Source organism: Rhinoderma darwinii, chromosome 4, assembly GCF_050947455.1.
Source record: "Rhinoderma darwinii isolate aRhiDar2 chromosome 4, aRhiDar2.hap1, whole genome shotgun sequence".
Lineage (NCBI taxonomy): Eukaryota > Metazoa > Chordata > Amphibia > Anura > Rhinodermatidae > Rhinoderma > Rhinoderma darwinii.
Genome location: NC_134690.1, coordinates 200,461,467 through 200,483,318, shown reverse-complemented (window position 1 = coordinate 200,483,318; position 21,852 = coordinate 200,461,467). Strand labels below are relative to the sequence as shown.

At 47.1% G+C, this 21,852-nt stretch overlaps 1 protein-coding gene across 1 annotated transcript in view; it reads right to left on the bottom strand.

Moving 5' to 3' along the window:
• The window catches only part of LOC142759653 (dynein axonemal heavy chain 5-like), a 466,211-nt gene that overhangs the window by 426,189 nt on the left and 18,170 nt on the right, over positions 1 to 21,852 (bottom strand). The gene's annotated exons all lie outside the window — the stretch shown is intronic.

Here is a 21,852-nt window from a genome sequence, read left to right as displayed (position 1 = left end):
GTTAACACTTCCTTTTATGAGAAGAAAGTATAAGGGTGTATTAACATATATCAGCTGTGTCCAGCTATTTCTTTTCTCTTTGCCTAAGCTGTGAAACAATAGATCCGGAGCTTGTATATGTAAAATTTCGCTTTTACTAGGTTTCTTTAAAATTAAAAGTACTAACATACATGAAAAAGGAGATTGCATATGCCATATATTTAAACATCATCGTAGACAACATTATCTTGTATAGATTGTATCCATAACGTCATTTAGACAGCACAATATCCACCCAATGATGGGTTAAACAAACCTGTTGTTTGCGTAGGCAGCACAATATATATCCAGTAATGGGTTTAGACAAACCTATTGTTTGTTTTTAAAGAGAGAATTTCCCATGTACTTCCCTAATACAATAGACTGTTTTTGTCATAAGTTGTGGGGGTCACTGCCCCTCCCGCACCCGTTCAGATGCAGGCTAGTATGCAATATAAGGGGATCAGGGAACTTTGCCTAAGCTGGACACATTTGATGGAAAAATTGTGTACTTTGTTTTTTTTGTTTTTGTTTTTTTTAAAAAAAGGCTTTATTTAAAATTTTAGTAGTACAAAGTACAAATAAACAATCCGAAAAATTACAGATAACAAATAAGGCACTGATACCCTATTATAATGACAGTCCTCAGTAGGATATGGCTACTCAGTAGCATCCCATTGGTTTAAGACACAGTTAAACCGGAGTATTAAAGTGCCAACATCCAATACCCAACATAGAGAAACACACATTCACCCTCCATTAATCTAAATGCTCCAATATCCCGAGCTAATCCTACCCCCACTTCATAATATTAACATAATTAAACCACAGTGTAATGGTGGGGGGGGTAGGGAAACGGACAAGTGAGCCCTAATCTACCCGCCACTCTGTCCCTGCCTACTTGCAACGACCCGCCCTAGGCGACGGGGTACAACTGGGCGGCGGTCCCTGCGCTCAGTAAGTGCATGACAAACACGACAAACAAACAAGGGAATACAAGCAAGGGAGATGGGCAGTTGCTCGCGGAAACACCGTGAGCAACAGAGTAGTGAACGAGCCGAGTCAAGCCAGGAGAGTGCGAGGTACAAAGCGAAAAGCAGAAGAGTAGTCGGTAAGCCGGGGTCTGTATGGAGCAGGATCAAAAAGTAGCAGGAGCTGTAGCTGGGCCAGGAAACCTCAAGGAAAGAATTCACAAGCACAGATGGACAGGAAGAGCAGGCTTAAATAGACCGAGGGCGGGAGCTAGCTGAGTCTGGCCAGGTTGCGATAGGCTCTCCCACTCCTAAGCCTGCCAGCCTGAGTGGAGGAAGCTGGTGTCTGTCTCAGGGATGTACACTCAGGTGTTGACTGATTAATTCTGGGAATTAACCCCGAAGCAGTGCCTGGCAGATCCTTTACAGTACCCCCCCTTTTATGAGGGGCCACCGGACCCTTTCTAAGTGGACCTGGCTTACTGGGGAAACGCAGGTGGAACCTCCTGACCAATACCCCAGCGTGAACATCCCGGGCGGGTACCCAAGTCCTCTCCTCGGGCCCGTATCCTCTCCAATGGACCAGGTACTGGAGGGAGCCTTGGACCATCTTGCTGTCCACGATCCTGGCCACCTCAAATTCCACCCCCTCAGGGGTGAGGACGGGAACAGGAGGTTTCCTCGAGGGGGCCAAGGACGGGGAGCAGCGTTTCAGGAGGGAGGCATGAAACACGTTGTGTATACGAAAAGACGGGGGTAACTCCAGCCGGAAAGAGACAGGACTGAGGACCTCAATGACCTTATACGGCCCAATAAACCGGGGAGCAAACTTTTTGGACGGAACCTTGAGACGCAAGTTCCTGGATGACAACCACACCAGATCCCCGACCACAAACAGGGGGTTAGCAGAACGTCTTCTATCGGCCTGAGCCTTCTGTATGCTCTGGGACGCCTCTAGGTTCTTCTGAACCTGGGCCCAGACTGTGCACAGATCCCGATGAACGACCTCCACCTCGGGATTGTTGGAACAACCAGGTGAAACGGAGGAGAACCGTGGATTAAACCCAAAATTACAGAAAAAGGGAGAGACCCCTGACGAGTTACTGACCCGGTTATTAAGGGAAAATTCGGCGAGGGGAATGAAAGAAACCCAATCAAATTGACAGTCAGAGACAAAACATCTTAAGTATTGTTCTAGAGACTGATTAGTCCTCTCCGTTTGGCCATTGGTTTCAGGATGGAAAGCAGAGGAGAAGGACAAATCAATCCCCAACTTATTACAGAAGGCTCTCCAAAACAATGAAACAAATTGTACCCCCCTGTCAGAAACAATATTGACGGGGACCCCATGGAGACGCAGGATGTGTTTGATAAACAAGGTAGCCAACGTCTTGGCGTTGGGTAGTTTCTTGAGGGGCACAAAGTGGCACATTTTACTGAAGCGGTCTACCACCACCCACACCACCGACTTGCCTTGGGATGGAGGCAAATCGGTGATAAAATCCATGGAGATATGTGTCCAAGGTCTCTGGGGAATGGGCAACGAACGCAGTAAGCCCGCTGGTCGGGACCTGGGAGTCTTGGACCTGGCACAAACCTCACAGGCGGCGACGTAGGCCTTAACGTCTTTAGGCAAACCAGGCCACCAATAATTTCTGGTAATGAGGTGTTTGGTACCCAGGATGCCTGGATGGCCAGATAGTGCGGAGTCGTGATTTTCCCTAAGTACCCTTAGCCGGAATTGCAGGGGAACAAACAGCTTGTTCTCAGGAAGGTTCCCAGGAGCTGAACCTTGATCAGCAGCAATTTCAGAGACTAAATCGGACTCGATAGAGGAAATGACTATACCTGGAGGCAAAATACAAACAGGATCTTCCTCCGAAGGAGGGCTGGCCATGAAGCTACGCGACAGTGCATCCGCCTTAATATTTTTAGACCCGGCCCTATAGGTAACCAAAAAATTGAATCTGGTAAAAAACAACGCCCATCGAGCTTGTCTCGGGTTTAGCCTCCGGGCAGATTCTAGGAAAACCAGATTCTTGTGGTCGGTAAGGACCGTTACCTGGTGCCTAGCCCCCTCCAGGAAGTGGCGCCACTCTTCAAATGCCCATTTAATGGCTAAAAGTTCGCGGTTGCCAATATCATAGTTACACTCCGTGGGCGAAAACTTCCTAGAAAAGTAAGCACAGGGGCGGAGATGGGTGAGGGAGCTGGTACCCTGGGACAAGACGGCCCCCACTCCCACCTCGGACGCGTCAACCTCCACAATAAATGGCTCCCTTTGGTTGGGCTGAACCAGCACGGGGGCCGAGATAAAGCACTTCTTGAGGGTCTCAAAAGCCTGGACGGCCTCAGGGGGCCAATGGAGGACATCAGCACCCTTGCGAGTGAGGTCCGTAAGAGGCTTAGCGACGACCGAGAAGTTAGCAATAAATCTCCTGTAATAGTTAGCGAACCCCAAAAAACACTGTAGCGCTTTCAGGGAGGCAGGTTGGACCCATTCAGCCACAGCCTGAACCTTGGCAGGGTCCATGCGGAATTCATGAGGAGTGAGGATTTGACCTAAAAATGGTATCTCCTGTACCCCAAATACACATTTTTCGATTTTGGCAAACAGTTTGTTTTCTCGAAGGACCTGGAGCACTTTCCTGACATGCTCTATGTGGGAGGACCAGTCCCTGGAAAACACCAATATGTCATCAAGGTACACTACAAGAAATATCCCCAGGTAATTTCTCAAAATCTCATTTATGAAGTTCTGGAAGACCGCAGGGGCATTGCACAACCCAAAGGGCATGACGAGGTATTCGAAATGGCCTTCGGGCGTGTTAAACGCAGTCTTCCACTCATCCCCCTCTTTGATGCGAATAAGGTTATACGCCCCCCGTAGATCCAATTTAGAGAACCATTGGGCCCCCTGAACCTGATTAAAGAGATCAGGAATCAAAGGAAGGGGATACTGGTTCCTTACCGTGACCTTATTCAGGCCACGGTAGTCAATGCATGGCCTAAGACCCCCATCCTTCTTCCCTACGAAGAAGAAGCCAGCACCTACCGGAGAAGAAGAGGGACGAATGTAACCCTTGGCCAGGGATTCCTGGATATACTCCCTCATGGCTTCACGTTCGGGACAAGAAAGGTTAAATATCCTACCCTTAGGAAGCTTAGCTCCTGGTACCAATTCGATAGCGCAATCGTATTCTCTATGAGGCGGTAATACTTCGGAGGCCTCTTTAGAGAAAACATCAGCGAAGTCCTGAACAAACTCGGGTAGCGTATTCACCTCCTTAGGGGGAGAAATAGAATTAACAGAAAAACATGACGTACAACATTCATTACCCCATTTGGTTAGCTCCCCAGTATTCCAGTCAAACGTAGGATTATGCAACTGCAACCAGGGAAGACCTAGAACCAAATCGTACGATAATCCCTGCATCAATAGTACAGAGCATTGCTCCAAATGCATGGAGCCAACAAGGAGTTCAAAAACAGGGGTATGCTGTGTAAAATAACCATTAGCAAGAGGAGTGGAGTCGATACCCACTACCGGAACAGGTTTAGGCAAATCAATCAGAGGCATAGCGAGAGACATAGCAAATTCCACAGACATGATATTAGTAGAGGACCCTGAATCCACGAAGGCACTGCCGGTAGCAGACCTACCACCAAAAGAGACCTGAAAGGGAAGCAATATCTTAGTACGTTTCATATTTACGGGAAATACCTGTGCGCCCAAGTGACCTCCCCGATGATCACTTAGACGCGGGAGCTCTCTGACAGCATTCTTACGCTTGGGACAGTTGTTTACTTGATGCTTGACATCCCCACAGTAGAAGCAGAGACCATTCTTCCTGCGGAATTCTCTACGTTGTTGAGGGGACACGGAGGCCCCGAGTTGCATAGGTATTTCTGAGTCTTTAGGGGAGAAACGAAGCAACGGGACTTCGGGAGGCATCATGGGGGAGTCGGAGGAAAAAACGCATAAACGTTCACGTTGTCGTTCCCTGAGACGTCGGTCAAGTCGTACCACTAAAGCCATAACCTGGTCTAAGGAGTCAGAAGAGGGATAACTAACTAGCAGGTCTTTCAGGGCATTCGACAGACCCAACCTAAACTGGCACCTTAAGGCAGGGTCATTCCACCGAGAAGCTACGCACCACTTCCTAAAGTCAGAGCAATACTCCTCAACAGGTCTCTTACCCTGACGTAAGGTCACCAGCTGACTCTCGGCAAAGGCAGTTCTGTCAGTCTCGTCATAAATAAGTCCGAGGGCAGAAAAGAAACAATCAACGGAGGAAAGTTCAGGGGCGCCAGGAGCCAAGGAGAAGGCCCACTCTTGGGGCCCTTCCTGGAGCCGGGACATAATTATACCCACCCGCTGGCTCTCAGAACCTGAGGAGTGAGGCTTTAAGCGAAAGTAAAGCCTACAACTCTCCCGAAAGGAGAGAAAAGCCCTCCGGTCACCTGAGAACCGGTCGGGCAACTTGAGGTGGGGTTCAAGGGGTGCGGTGAGGGGAACTACCAAGGTAGCATCAGGCTGGTTGACCCTCTGAGCCAGGGCCTGGACCTGTAGGGAGAGACCCTGCATTTGCTGAGCCAGGGTTTCACGGGGTTCCATAATGGTGTCAGGGACCAGGGTAGACTAGGTATAGGGCTTGTGAATTTGTAATGGTGGGGGGGGGTAGGGAAACGGACAAGTGAGCCCTAATCTACCCGCCACTCTGTCCCTGCCTACTTGCAACGACCCGCCCTAGGCGACGGGGTACAACTGGGCGGCGGTCCCTGCGCTCAGTAAGTGCATGACAAACACGACAAACAAACAAGGGAATACAAGCAAGGGAGATGGGCAGTTGCTCGCGGAAACACCGTGAGCAACAGAGTAGTGAACGAGCCGAGTCAAGCCAGGAGAGTGCGAGGTACAAAGCGAAAAGCAGAAGAGTAGTCGGTAAGCCGGGGTCTGTATGGAGCAGGATCAAAAAGTAGCAGGAGCTGTAGCTGGGCCAGGAAACCTCAAGGAAAGAATTCACAAGCACAGATGGACAGGAAGAGCAGGCTTAAATAGACCGAGGGCGGGAGCTAGCTGAGTCTGGCCAGGTTGCGATAGGCTCTCCCACTCCTAAGCCTGCCAGCCTGAGTGGAGGAAGCTGGTGTCTGTCTCAGGGATGTACACTCAGGTGTTGACTGATTAATTCTGGGAATTAACCCCGAAGCAGTGCCTGGCAGATCCTTTACACACAGTTTCTGAGATCTCCAACCACCTGGACCATATCTTTCCAAATTTATCAGGACCGTTTTCTGTTGAGATACAATTTCTGATACATAGTTACATATTTGTTCACCAGCTGCATCCACTGTAACAGACTCGGACACCCCTTTCAAGAAGGTCCTCTAATCGAGAAAAGCCCATCAGAGGTGTGGTAGAACAGAATTGGGCAGCACAAGCATGTCCCAATTGAAGATAATGGAAGAATGGCCTTTCTCAAGATTTCAAATCTATCCCCTAGTTCAGAAAAGGAGACATATCCAGAGTCTGCAGAATATAGTTGACCCAGGAATTTGACCCCCAACCACATAACCACCCCTGGCAGAGACCTGAGATGGGATAACCAAGGGTTATTCCATAATGGAGTTCTAGGGGATTATTAGAGGGCCGACTGGCCCCTTACCTGAACATGTGCTGCCCTCAGGCTCCAGCCACAGTCTGAAGTGGGAGTGGCACGTGACATGGGGAATTAAAGCTATAAAGGAGATTCGTAAGACTCTCATAGAAAGTCATAAGTGCGCCCACTAGTGCAGTGGCAGTATTACTTAAGTCTATATCGATCCACCATCGTGCCACCACCAACTGAGACGCCAAGTAGTACAAATAGAGGTTAGGTTTTGCCATTCCCCCCATATGTTTAGGGGCCTGTAATAAACCAAGACCAAACCTAGGTACACCACCATGCCAGTAAAAGGAAATCAGAACAGTCAAGCTGTTTAAAAATTGTTTAGGTAATATAATTGGGCAGGCACGAAATAAGTCTAAAAACTTACGTAGGTATATAATTTTAAAGCGATTAATCCTGCCGTATAATGAAAGAGGTAGGTTCCTCTAGGAGTTAAGTTAAGTATTCACAGAGTCTACCAAGCGGGTTAAGTTGAGTTTACGATAGCGCAGTAAATTAAGGGTGGCCATAAAACCCAAGATATGTAAATTGGGAGGCTATTTGTAGTGGCATGGGAGGTTCTGCTAGGAGCGATATCCAGGGGAAAGGGGGAACATAATCGATTTAGACCAATTCACCGATAACCCGGAGACGGCCCCAAATGTAACCATTAGTAGTAACAGAAAAGCCAGAGAAGGACCATCATCCGCTAAGTATACCAGTGTATCGTCTGCATATAGGGAGATTTTTTTCAGTAATGTGTCCTCTAGAAATCCCCTGTATGGAGGAAGATTGGCCAGTGCCAGGGGTTCTATTGCAAGGGCAAACAACAAGAGAGAGAGTGGGCAACCCTGGCGGGTACCACGTCCCAGGGAGAAAGAACCAGAAATATCAATATTCGGCGAATAGTAGGCGAACTAGAGCTATCATTTTGGGACCAAAATTGAAACGGGAAAGGAGCATCCAATGATACCGCCACTCAACGGAGTCAAAGGCCTTCTATGTGTCCAGAGGGAGAACAAATCGCGGGGGGATATCATGTTGAGCAGCGTCAATGTTTAGAAACAGTCTATGTCTATTAATATCTGTGCCCTTCCCAGGCATGAAGCCAGTTTGATCAGGGTGAACTAGGGATAAAATAACCGTCTTTAATCTAGTTGCTAGGATTTTGGCCAATATTTTAGCGTCCGAGTTAATAAGTGATATAGGACGATAAGAATCCGGGATAGTAGGGTCTTTCCCTGGTTTCAACAACACCACAATAAGAGCCTCATGCATGTTGTCCGGCAGGATACCCAGCTCAAGGGCACTAGATTACATGTCCTGGAGCCGAGGGAACAGAGTTTTACAATTAGCCTTATACCATTCACCGCCCAAACAATCCAGACCAGGATTTTTGCCGGTAGGCAGTGAATGAATAGCCTCTTCTATGTTACCTTCCACAAGCGGTCTATCCAACTCAATCGGCTGTGCATCAGATAGATGTCATAAGGGGAGAGAGTCAAGAAATTGCTCTCTCTCTCTCCTGGAGGAACACAACACCTTGAGCCATACAATGCAGCATAAAAATAATGAAACACCATATTTATATCCTTCGAAGCAGTACATAGCACACCCTTTGATGATACAACGGATGGCTCCGCCTGTGAAAATTATGCCAAGAGTTTACCATTCCTGTCCCTAAAGTCAAATATGGATGCCTCGGTAGACAGCACACGCTTTTTAGTTTGTTCAGTGTATAAGATAAGTAGTTCCGTCTGGACCCCCGCCCATCGACTCCTAGCACTGGGTTAGGGATTTGCAATATATTCTCGTTCAGCTCTCTGGACCTCGCCAACAAGAAACACCTCCCTAACTCTGGACACCTTTCTATGTTTCGCCACCCTGGCTGCAAATGCTCCTCTAACAGTAGCTTACTAAGCATCCCATACCACAAGGGGGTCTGGGTGGTAAGAATTATTTCCCCACTATGTAACATCATAAGCCGAGACCTCAGAGGCGACCTCAGGAGAGGAACCATGCCTGATGAAGCCTCCAAACTTTAGAATCGGCATGAGGTCCAAATAAAAATGTCAATAGAAGGGCCAAGTCATCCGATATACCTCTTGGAGTTAAAGTAATAGAAGTGATCCTAGGCAAAAAATCTCTGGATGCCATAGCAAGATCAATCCTAGAGAATGTCTTATGAGTAGAGGAGTAATACGAGTATACTTTATCAGTTGGGAATTTCCAATGCCACACATCAGTGAGATTAACCCCTTAATACCAAAGGTATTTTAAACCTTAATGACAGCAATTTTTTACGTTTTTTCATCGTCGCATTCAAAGATCTATAACTTTTTTATTTTTGCATCGACATAGCTGTATAAGAACTTTTTTTGGGGGGGACAAGTTGTATTTTATAATAGCACCATTTTGGGGTACATATGATTTATTGATTAACTTTTTAATAACTTTTTTAGTGTGGTACTGGAAAAAAAAACAGAAACTTCGCCATTTTTTTTTTTGTGTCTTAATTTTACGCCGTTTACCGTGCGGTATAAATAACATAATGGCTTTATTCAGCGGGTCGTTACGATTGCGGCGATACCCTATTTATATGGATTTTTTTATGTTTTCCTACTTTTACACAGTAAAAACACATGATTTGCTTTTGTGTCGCCATATTTTAAGAGCCATAACTTTTTTCATTTTTGACCGATGCAGCTGTATGAGGGCTTTTTTTTTTGCGGGATGACTTGTAGTTTTTATTGGTACCATTTTGGAGTAGATGCGACAGTTTGATCACTTTTTATCAAATCTTTTGAAGGCAGGATGAACAGAAAACCGCAATTCTGGCGTTGTTTTTTATTATATTTTTTACAGCGTTCACCGTGCGGGTTAAATAATGTAATCGTTTTATGGTTGGGGTTGTTATGGATGCGGCGATACCAAATATAAGTAATTTTTTACTTTTTTCCATAATAAAATATTTTGTAAGGGGAAAAAGTGGGGGGTTTTCTTTTTTTTACTTGGGACATTTATTTATTTATTTCAAACATTATTTAACTTTTATTTTCTTTTTTTTTTAGTCCCACTAGGGGACTTTACTGTGCAAACTTTTGATCGCTATTATAATACACTGCAATACGTCTGTATTGCTGTGTATTATTGCGAGTCAGTGTAAAACTGACAGGCACCTGTTAGGTCACTTTGTTAGGCCCCCAGGCTGCCATAGAACCCATTGGCACCACGCGATGCACGTGGGGATGCCAGTGGGATTAGAGAGGAAGCCCCCTCCCTCTAAAATTACTCAGATGCGGCGCTCGCTATTGAACGCCGCATCTGAGGGGTTGAATATGATCGGAGACCACTGCTAGTGGTCTCCGATCGTTGCCCTGAAGCCCGAGGCTGTTACTAACAGCCCGGGCTTCAGCAGTGGGGTGCACGATGCGGGGAAAGATATTCTGAAGTGCCGACGTGAAAAGGCGCCGCTTCAGAAGAACTACCCTGAACGGCCGACGTAAAAACACTATACGCCGGTCGTTAAGGGGTTAAGCGCTGAGGACCATGAGTTTAGGTGAGCAGAGGCATGATCTGGATCTGGTCCACCGAGGAATCTGGCACAGCATCATCATTAAAGCATGGTGGCTCAGTGGTTAGCACTATTGCCTTGCAGCACTGGAGTCATGTGTTCAAATCCAACCAAGTACAACATCTGCATGGAGTTTGTATGTTCTCCCCGTGTTTGCATGGCTTTCTTCTGGATACTCTGGTCTCCTCCAACACAGCAAAAACATACCGATAGGGAATTTAGATGGTGAGCCCCAATGGGGACAGTAAGTGAGGACCTCTGCACATCGCTGTGGAATATGTTGGTGCTATATATGTAACAGAAATAAATAAATAATAAAAGTCTCCAACACATAAAACCGGACATTGACAGAAATCCCGACAACTTCCCCACCCTGTCTAACAATTTAGGATCCATAGGTGGTGGAACATACAAATTGACTATGGTAAAAACTGAACCATGTATGGAACAGTGCACTACAACACATCTACCAAAGTGATCACAGGCTACCTCCAGACGCATGCGCTTGGCTACCAGGAGCAAAACTCCATGAGAATAGTCTCATGACTCATACCCCCTTGCTGTCCAAGCCCATTTTAGGCCAGGATTTGTTTCGTCTGATAAGATGAGTCTCTTGCAAGCATATAATGTGTGGAGAATGTTTCTTCGCAAAATCTAAAACAAGAGCTCCTATAAATTTAGAGTTAAGCCTTCGGACATTCCAGCTTAATACCTTAATTAAAGCTATAATGAATCTAGGGTAAAGAGAGCAGCCATATACCATGTGAAATCAAAATGGGAAGGGAGACAGGAGCACACACAAGCATCCATTCAAACAACATATGTAACATATATGTACAGAACAATCAATAAAACGACCCCAACAACCCCTGTCAAACATCAAACTATCTAAGTGTAGACCTTTCCCCACTAACTGGAAACAAATAGAGAACAGTGGTCCGTGACTAAGCTAACAGCTACCACTTAGCACAGTCTCGAGACCTGACTCCCTCTACCGGGAGAAGATTATCTAACATATATCAAATTTTTGGAGAAAATGTAGGTGTTCTTTCAAACGAGCATTGTAAAGTGACATACGACCACCACATCTGAACATTGAAGCCGAAATCAACCAAAACAGGATCAGTTCCATATTAAAACAGCTCAGTCAGGTGGAGGAGCACCTCCAGGGGCACGAGGTGCCCCATCTGCCCATTCCAGGCCCTCATCAGGAGAAAGAAAGAATTTAGAAGTGGACCCATCAACCATTTTCAATTTGGCAGGGTAAAGCATGGTATACTTGTACCTCTTCTCTCTAAATTTCCTGCGAACCTCCGTAAACTGGACACGCTGCTTCCTAATATTCACGGAGAAGTCCAGGTATATTGAGATCCATTGAGTATCGAAGAATTATTCCTTTTTATCAAGCCGCCTGTAGAACGGCGTCTCTATCCCTGAAGTGCAGTATGCGAGCAAGTAATGGGTGTAGAGGTGGTCCACCCGGAGAGACCGGGCGAGCAGGGACCCTGTGTGCATGTTCAATGGTAAAGAATGCAGAGAAAGCCTTTACATCAAGGGTCTCCTTCAACCACTTTTCCAAAAAGCCCACCTGGTCCAGACCCTCAGCTTTTTCCGTCAATTCGACCACACCTATTTTATTTAGTCACGATTCTCCATGTCGTCAGCTCACCCGACTGAGGCTTAGACCTGCCTCCTTAATTCCATAATTTGAGCTGGTATAGGTCTTAGAGTATCTTCTACTTCGGAGATCCTACGCTCAGTTTCATTAGTGCATTTGCACATTTTTTGCATATCATGCCTCAGTATAACAAAATCTTGACGCAGCTCATCAACTTTAGTAACCAGCATAGATTGGCATGTGTTGATAGCAGTCAGGAGCTCCGCAAATTTGGTGTCCATATGTGAGGAGGATATAGGCTGGTCCTGTAGAGACAGCGGACTTGGAGGGCTTAAGGATCCATTAAAAGCGATAGGGAAGGGTTTGGAGAGACAAGCAGACAAGTAGGCCTGGAAAACTGTTCAAGCCTCTTTGCCGTATTAGTTTTTATTTTAGATATGGTGGCACAGGAGGCATTGTTGTCCAGGTCATCCAGTGACTGGAATGGAGGGTCCTCCATTACAAATTCATCATCTGAAGGGGGCACTGAGTTCCTTGCCAGTGATATACGCTTTCCTTTTTTTCCTCTATTACCCCCCATGTCAGAGAGATGAGGCTTCAGAGTATGTAAAATGGTTGACCAGCAGGCGGGGGTGGGGGGAAGGAAACGGGTCAGTAGCCCTCTATTGGAGATGATATACAGAGCGTGTGGAAGTCCAGAGCAACGTATAACCACAATTATGCAGGCTCAGTGGCGTAGGTGGAGACAGTAGAGTCCAAGGCAGTGGCGTAACTACCGCCGTAGCAGCAGTAGCGGCTGCTACGGGGCCCGCGGCATGAGGGGGCCCGTGTCGCCCGCCGGCACGGGCCCCCACCATGGCCGGAGGCTCCGCTAGCAGCCGCAATGGCTGCTACAGCGCGACGCCATTGAAAACTACGGCAGAGCAGGGAGGTATCTTCCCGCTCTGCCATTAAGCAAAAGACATGTATCCCCTCTCCACAGGACAGGGGATACATGTGTGATCGCTGGCAGCGATAGGGAGAACGGGGGACTGAAAGTCCCCTGAAGTTCTCCATCACAAACCTCGGACTTCCGGGGTCTGTGTCGGCAGCTCCGTAGAAATGAATGGAGCGCCGGTCGTGCTTGTGCGCATGCGTGACCAGCGCTCCATTCATTTCTACAGAGCTGCGCAGACGCCGGAAGTCAGAGGTTAGTCATGGAGAACTTGGGGGGACTTTCAGTCCCCCGTTCTCCCTATCGCTGCCAGCGATCACACATGTATCCCCTGTCCTGTGGATAGGGGATACATGTATTTTATTTGCACAGTGTAGGTCGCATTTTTTTGGGAGGGGGGACGCTGTATGGCGTTCCCTACAGGGGGGGGCTGTATGGCGTTCCCTACAGGGGGGGGCTGTATGGCGTTCCCTACAGGGGGGGGCTGTATGGCATTCCCTACAGGGGGGGACGCTGTATGGCGTTCCCTACAGGGGGGGACACGCTGTATGGCGTTCCCTACGGGGGGGGGACGCTGTATGGTGTTCCCTACGGGGGGGACGCTGTATGGCGTTCCCTACATGGTGGACGACGCTGTATGGCGTTCCCTACAGGGGGGGGGACGCTGTATGGTGTTCCCTACAGGGGGGGGACGCTGTATGGCGTTCCCTACATGGTGGACGACGCTGTATGGCGTTCCCTACAGGGGGGGGATGCTGTATGGCGTTCCCTACAGGGGGGGGATGCTGTATGGCGTTCCCTACAGGGGGGGGGACGCTGTATGGTGTTCCCTACAGGGGGGGGACGCTGTATGGCGTTCCCTACAGGGGGGGGAAACGCTGTATGGCGTTCCCTACAGGGGGGCTGTATGGCATTCCCTACAGACCCCCCCTGTAGGGAACGCCATACAGACTCCCTGTAGGTAACGCCATACAGTCCCCCCTGTCGATAACGCCAGACAGCCCCCTCTGTAGGGAATGCAATACAGCCCCCCCTCTAGATAACGCCATACAGTCCCCCCTCTAGATAACGCCATCCAGCCACCCTGTAGATAGCGCCATACAGTTCCCCCTGTAGATAGCGCCATACAGCCCCCTCTGTAGATAGCGCCATACAGCCCCCCTCTAGATAGCGCCATACAGCCCCCCTGTAGATAGCGCCATACAGCCCCCCCTGTAGATAGCGCCATACAGCCCCCCTGTAGATAACACCATACAGCCCCCCTCTAGATAGCGCCATACAGCCCCCCTGTAGATAGCGCCATACAGCCCCCCCCTGTAGGGAACGCCATACAGTCCCCCCCTGTAGGGAACGCCATACAGTCCCCACCTGTAGGGAACGCCATACAGTCCCCCCCTGTAGGGAACGCCATACAGTCCCCCCCTGTAGGGAACGCCATACAGTCCCCCCCTGTAGGGAACGCCATATACCCCCCTGTAGGGAACGCCATACAGTCCCCCCGTAGATAACGCCATACAGTCCCCCCGTAGATAACGCCATACAGTCCCCCCGTAGATAACGCCATACAGCCCCCCCGTAGATAACGCCATACAGCCCTCCGTAGATAACGCCATACAGCCCCCCCGTAGATAACGCCATACAGCCCCCCGTAGATAACGCCATAGAGCCCCCTCTGTAGATAGCGCCATACAGCCCCCTCTGTAGATAGCGCCATACAGCCCCCTCTGTAGATATCTACAAAGGGGGCTGTATGGCGTTATCTACAGGGGGGCTGTATGGTGTTATCAAAAGGGGGGGTTTGTAAAAAAGGCACTATCTACAAGGGGGGGGGGGGTTGTGTGACACCCAGGGGAGGGGGGGGGGCCCCAGTCAAAAGTTTGCTATGGGGCCCAGTCTTTCCTAGTTACGCCCCTGGTCCAAGGGTCACAGGTCGTCTCACGCACCCAGGAAGGGATCCCCAATCAGAGGGAGGTAATCTCAGAAAGTAAGCAGGTGTGCACGTAAGAGCACCTACCTCGCTGCCAGCGATATATACATTGCATGGAAACAACTTTTCCTGTCTCCCAGCCAGCTGCATCTCCCCCGGCATGTCCCTGCAGAGCCCGACCACTGCAAATACAGGCCTCCAGAGGTAAGTGTCACAGCTTAACCACGATGTACAGACCGGAAGTGCCAGGCCGTCTCACCCCCGATAGCTCCAATGAGACCGTTCAGAGTCCAAACCCAGGAATACACACATGTGTAGTAGTCACCTCCCTGCACAAGAAATTGTTTAAATCTTTAGGATGACTGTGATATAAGTAGGATGAGGAGTCAGGGGTCTCGGGATCTCTGTAAAGCACGTCTGTTCAGGCAGACATCCGGCTACACCCCTAGGTGTACTATGTGCACCTCTTTAGCATACATAGAATGACAGAGAAACATTACATTCAGCTGAACCCAAAACTGACCCCATTAGAATTTGTTTTTATCATCAGCTTCCCTGAGCTTTTTTGCACTACACTGGTAGAAAAAAAGACTGTAGGATCGTGTTTATGTAAACGAGCCCCATAGTGAAACAAAACTAGATTTTAAAGAGGCTCTGTCACCAGATTGTGTCCTATCTCCTATATAATCTGATCGGCGCTGTAATGTAGATAACAACAGTGGTTGTTATTTTGAAAAACAATCATTTTTGAGCAAGTTATGAGCAATTTTAGATTTATGCTAATTAGTTTCTTAATATACAACTGGGCGTGTTTTTAATTTTTACCAACTGGGCGTTGTGAACAGAAGTGTATGACGCTGACCAATCAGTGACCAATCAGCATCATACACTTCTCATTGTTCCAGCCCATTGTTACAGTGTGATTGTGCAGTGAAAGAAGCTGGGCTGGAACTATGGGAAGTGTATGACGCTGATTGGTCACTGATTGGTCAGCGTCATACACTCCTCTGTACAATGCCCAGTTAGTAAAACTAATTAGCATAAATCTAAAATTGCTCATAACTTGCTCAAAAATGATCGTTTTCAATATAAAAAAAACACTGTTGTTATCTACATTATAGCGCTGATTAGATTATGTAGGAGATAGGGCACTTATAATGTGGTGACAGAGCCTCTTTAAAATTCCTTTCTCTTTAAAATTGCTTTCTTGTTGTATTCATTGTGGACACAGCACCATGGTATAAGCCCTCGTCAGCTGTTGACAGCACACGGATGACAAAAAAAAGGAAGTGCTTGCAGAGGATAATCACGGACATGAAAAACGGATGCCACATTCAAAGCACACTGATGCCACACGTTCCGTGCACACTGATATCACACGGACATGAAATGCAGGAAATACGGTCAATTTTTGCGCACACAAATTGGACACGCTCATGTGAATGTAGCCTTACTGCTTGAAGTCTGTGTGGTATGAGATGTAGAAGTAAAGCATATGTCTAGCCTTAAATATATGTTTCTTTAACTGTATTGTACTGTACATGCACATCTAACATTCTCTAGAATCACATTCAGAGACCTATACATTTGAACACCAGGGGGTGCTATTACAAGCAGATAATTACCATATTTCTGTGAGGGAATTTTTTTTCATAACAATACTTTACAAAGTTACTCTATAATGTATATTGAGTTTATATATTGCCATTTCTATTGATGGCACATCCCCTTTAAAGGCAGCTGAGGTAAAGTGGGATGGAATAGCAGACCTTGGGAAGAAGTTCAGGTCGACGCTAAGTGCCCCAATTCTGGCAACCTAACGGGATACTTCTGAATGAAGAAACCACTTTCTCAGATCTATTCTTTCCTGAGAAAATCTACGTCAAAATTGTTCACTCCCAGTTCGTGGACTGTGCTGATTTATGACACTCCTCCCATAGAAGGATCAGAGAGGACTCCCACAGAGCCGCTCGACTCCTGGTGCTGACTTTGTGGTTAAGATAGGCAACCGACATGGAATTGTCCGTCTGGACTCTGACCAGGTGATGCTGTAGAAGAGGAGTCCAATGTGAGAGGGCCAGGAAGATTGTCCTCAATTCCAGGAGATTGATCAGCAAGGATGTCTACTTCTGCGACCAAGTTCCTTGAACCGTGTGGAGTCCAAAAACTGCATCCAACCTGGATAAGGTGGCACCCGTTGAGATGACAAACCAGTGTGATAGTGGGTGAGGTCTCCTACCAGCATAAATCCTGAAGAATCTGAGAGGGCAGGAGAATCAACTTGTTCAGTGAGTCCTAGGACTAGTCCCAGCCTGAGAGGATCACCCTTTGGAGAGCCTAGAGTGGAATTGCGTATATGGAACTGCCTCGAAAGTCGACACCATCCTGCCGAGCACTCGCAAGTGAAAAGAAGAGGGAGGGCTCCGGCGAAAAAGAGCCACCTCGGCTCTTATGGTCTTGATCTTGTCAACCAGGATATGGACCTTTGCTGTCCTGGTGTTAAAGATAATTCCCTGAAACTACATGCTATGAATTGGGACTTAGGAGAATTTCTCCTTGATGATCCACCCGAACCTCTCCAATGTGTCCAGAGTATTGTTGAGACTGCAAAGATTGTCCTTTCTGGAGGGGGCTTTCACCAAGAGGTCGTCCAGGTAAGGGCTGACAGCGACTCCCCAGGTGCGGAAAAGCGCCATGAGAGTCACCAGTATCTTGGTGAAGACTGGTGGAGCAATGGCAAGCCTGAAGGTGAGCTCGACTTGTTGAAAATGGTGAGAACCGATCAGGAAACTTAGGAAGCGTTGATGGGCCCCTGCGATATGGAAAGTATGCATCGCGAGTGTCAATGGAAGAAAAGAACATCAACCTCAGGCATTCCATGCAAAATCTCCAAACATGAACAAAGTGGTTTAACTTCTGCATATCCAGGTCTGGCCAGAACTAAACTGTCTTTTTTAGGGATTGTGAAGTGATTTGAAACTCTTCAGTCTTCAGACTTTCTTTAGGAGAAGAGACAAACAGCCTGGCAAAAAGAAGAAGGTTGATCCAGTGTGCGAGGCGGAATTGACAGAAAAAAAACAACCTGGGGGAGGGGACGATAACTCTAACTTGTGTCCCATCGACACCACCTCCTAAACCCAGGCATCGTCTACATAAGCGAGTCATGTCTCCTGAAAGGAAGGAAGTCATACCCCCATTCAGACAGCCAACACAAGTGGAAAAACACCTTCAGGCTGAAGAGGTTTTAGCAAAGGAGGGCTTCTAGGTCCTAGGGCGCAATGTTTAGGTGGCATGAAGCTAAGCATCTGGGATCGCTGAGGTGGCTAGTTCTCTTGTATGGCCTTTGTGAAGAGAATGACCTCTGGGAGGAAGAGTTAGGAAAATACTGAAATCTCTGAGAACGGTGAAAAGGTTGCGGACGCCGCAGGCGGTTCTGAGGCAGAAGAGAGCTTTTACTGCCAGTAGCCTCCAAAAATTTTTAGTACAAAAGTTTTCAAAATAGTCTGCCCCCCAACAAAAGGAAGCGCAAGTAGGGCTTTTTTGGAAGCCTGATGGGCCACCCAAGATTTCAGCCAAAAAGAATGTTGGATGCTATTAAATTATGCGTGGGCATTAAAGTGAGCTGAGTAAAGGGAGGCCTCAAAAAAGAATATTGCAGCATGGATAGCCTGAGAAGCAAGATCAGCCATATACTGCAGCGGCGCCCCTTCTAGACAGTATATGGACAGAAATTTCAGGAGGTACCCCAGGGCCGTAGTCTACAGGAAGAATCGCTCTGCCATGCAGTCCATTAGCAACTGCTCTGCCTGGGGAAAAATATACCTCCTACCTTCTGTAGGAAGACGCAATGTGTATAGGACCTTCGATCCTGCGGCACCCTCTGTCAGGCAATCGGTGCCCTGCACCGCAATCGCGGTGCGCCTTTAGTGTCTGCCTATCTGCATTATACAAGCGATCAAAGGATCACTACTTCAAGTCCCTAGTGGGACAAAAAAATAATATTGTATGGCAGTGAAAAAATTATTAACTCCTTAAAGACACGGACAATTTTGGTCTTCAGGACGCAGCCCCATTTTTCAAATATGACGTGTTACTTTATGTGGTAATATTTTTGGAATGTTTTTACTTATCCAATCAATTCTGAGATTTTTTTTAGTGACACATTGTACTTAATGTTAGTGGTAAATTTTGGTCGCTATGTTTTCTCCTTATTTCTAAAATAAAAGAAAACTACAATGTAGGGAAAATTTTGAAAAATTAGCACTTTCCTACATTTGAATTTCTCTGCTTCTAAAATGGATAGTGATACCACACAATTTTATATAAATAAGATTTACTTTATTTATATAGGTATAATTTTTTTGATTAAATTTTTTTTAGAACGTTATTAGGCTTTTAAGTTTAGTAGCAGTATCTCAAATTTGCAACACAATTTGCAAAAACCAAGCTTTTAGGCACCACTTCAGTTCCGAAGTGGCTTTAACCATTTCAGAACTAGACTTATTTTCATTTTTACGCTTTTGTTTTTTTGTTTTTTTCGTTGACACTGCCATATGACAGCTTAATTTTTACGGGATAAATTGTACGTTCTGATGGTACTATTTAATATTATGTGTGATGTACTGGGAAGCTGGAAAAAAAATCAGAATGGGGAGTAATTGGAAAAAAACAGCTGTTCCGCCATTTTCTTATGGTTTTCATTTTTACGGTGTTCACTGTACGGTGAAAATGACACATTACCTTTATTCTGCTGGTCAGTACAATCACAGTGATACCAAATTTATATAGTTTTCATTATGTTTTAGTACCTTTAAAAAAATTCTGTTCGAAAAAAAAAATAAACATTTTTTGCATCGCCATATTGTTACCCCCGTAACTTTTTTATATTTCTGTGTACAGAGCTGTGTAAGGCGTTTTTTTGTACATGGAAATATGTAGTTTATAATAATACTATTTTGGGGAAATGTCTGGCATTTCGATCACTTTCTATTACATTTTTTTGGGCTTGAACCTGCGATCATTAGATCGCTTATGTCATAGACTGCAATATCACAATATTGCAGTCCATGGCAAAATCAGTGCATCCTATAGCAGGGCTGGGAGTGTTCAGAAGGCTCCCAGCTGCTATAGGAATACACCTGCTCCCGCGACCTTGCTGCGCGGGAGCTGATGGCCGGCCCGAAGTGAAAGGGGCAGTAAAAAACCCTCTGATACCGATGGTCACATCTGACTCCGGCATCTGAGGGATTAAATGCTTGCGATCAGAGATGTTTCTGATCGCAAGCATTGCTGCTGGGTCCCTGCTGTGTAACACAGCAGAGACCCAGTGGCGGATCCCCATAGTTCTGTTATGAGTGGCCACCCGGGGCCCGAGGCTCCAAACCCGAGGCACATGACTGCCCAAAGACCACATCGCAATATTGCAACGTTTTTGCAACAAATCGCGTCAACACCCACGACAAAAATGAAGGCCCCTGTTATCAATTGTATCCACGTCCAAAGGACATTTGACATCACTGGCAAGGCACGGGAACCGTCGGATTCCTTGCCCACCATTCAGACTGTTTTTATGCAGGTGGTGCCATGACGTTGGCGCAATGACATCATCGCGCCACTTGCGCTGTTCCGCTGGATGCGGCCTGTCAGAAGAGACCAGGCCTGCATCAACAGAGGAGAGTGCGGCACTGGAACGAGGACAGGTAAGAGTGGCACTAGCTACAGGGGGTGGCGCATTCTACAAGGGGTCTGTGTGGCAATTTCTACAAGGGGTCTGTGTGGCGATTTCTACAAGGGGGTGATGCTATCTACAGATGGGGGCTATTTGGCGCTATCTACAAGGGGGTGTGTGTGTTACTATCTACCAGAGGGCTCGGTGGCTCTATTTACGGGGGGGGGGGCTGTGTGGTTCTATCTACAGGGGGCTGTATGTGGCGATGATGAATACCTATATTGATCTAGACCAACAATAAACGTTTCAATAAACGTCCGCACATATCAAAAAAAATATCTACCGGTGGCTTTGTGTGGCGCGATCTACAGGGGACTGTGTATGGCGCTATCTACAGGGGGTTGTGTGTGCCACTATCTATAGGATGGGGTGTAGCGCTATCTATAGGGGGGCTATGTGGGGCACTATCTACAGCGGGGCTGTGTGTGTGCTGCTATCTACAGGGGGCTGTGTGTGGCACTATCTAAAGAGGGGGTGTGGGGCACTATCTACAGGGGGGCTGTGTGGCGCTATCTACAGGGGGGCTGTGTGTCGCTATCTACAGGAGGACTGTGTTGTGCTACCTACAGGGGAGCTGTGTGGTGCAATTTACAGGGGGCTGTGTGGAGCTATTTACAGGGGCTGTGTGTGGCGCTCTCTGCAGGGTGGTGTGTGGCGCTATCTACAGGGGGGTGTGTGGCGCTATCTATAGGGTGGTGTGTATGATGCTATCTACAGGGACGGTGTGTGGCGCCATCTACAGGTGCTTTGTGTGATGCTATCTACAGGGGGCTGTGTGTGGCGCTTTCTACAGGGGGCTGTGTGTGGCGCTATCTACAGAGGGCTGTGTGTGGCGCTATCAACAGGGGGCACTGTGTATGTGGTGCTTTACAGTGTTTGACACAATTATATTCAGGGGCACAATGTTTGGTTCTGTTTTATTTAGGGGCCTAGTGTATGGTGCTATTATATTTAGGGGCATAGAATTTAATCTTTGTTCATAGGTGTGGAAATGGTGGAAAAGTGAAGAGCCGAAGACATCTGAGCGGCAAATTCTGCAGAAATGGGTCATGGCCGGGAGAAGTTGTCATGAAGTCTGGACCGGATGGAGAATAAAAGAGAAAAAAAACTACTAGAATCTCAGAAATCGTCACCGGTGAGTCACTGGATTTATAGAAAATCTGTTCCCTCTCCTGACATGTTTATTATAGGAAATAGTTATATTTCACAAAAAGTCTTTGTGAAGTCTAGGACTGATAGACAAATTTGTGTTACCATTCCATTCATTTACTTTAAACTGTCACTCTGTAAAGCGACACAGTGACAGAACTGGCAACTCGACCTCTAAAGCAGAGTTGCCGGGCAGGCGATGCAAGCATGAGACCAATCAGAATGGTCCCGTTCCGGTGATCACTCTAATAGGCCAGTCTGTACTGACTGGCCAATCACAGCACA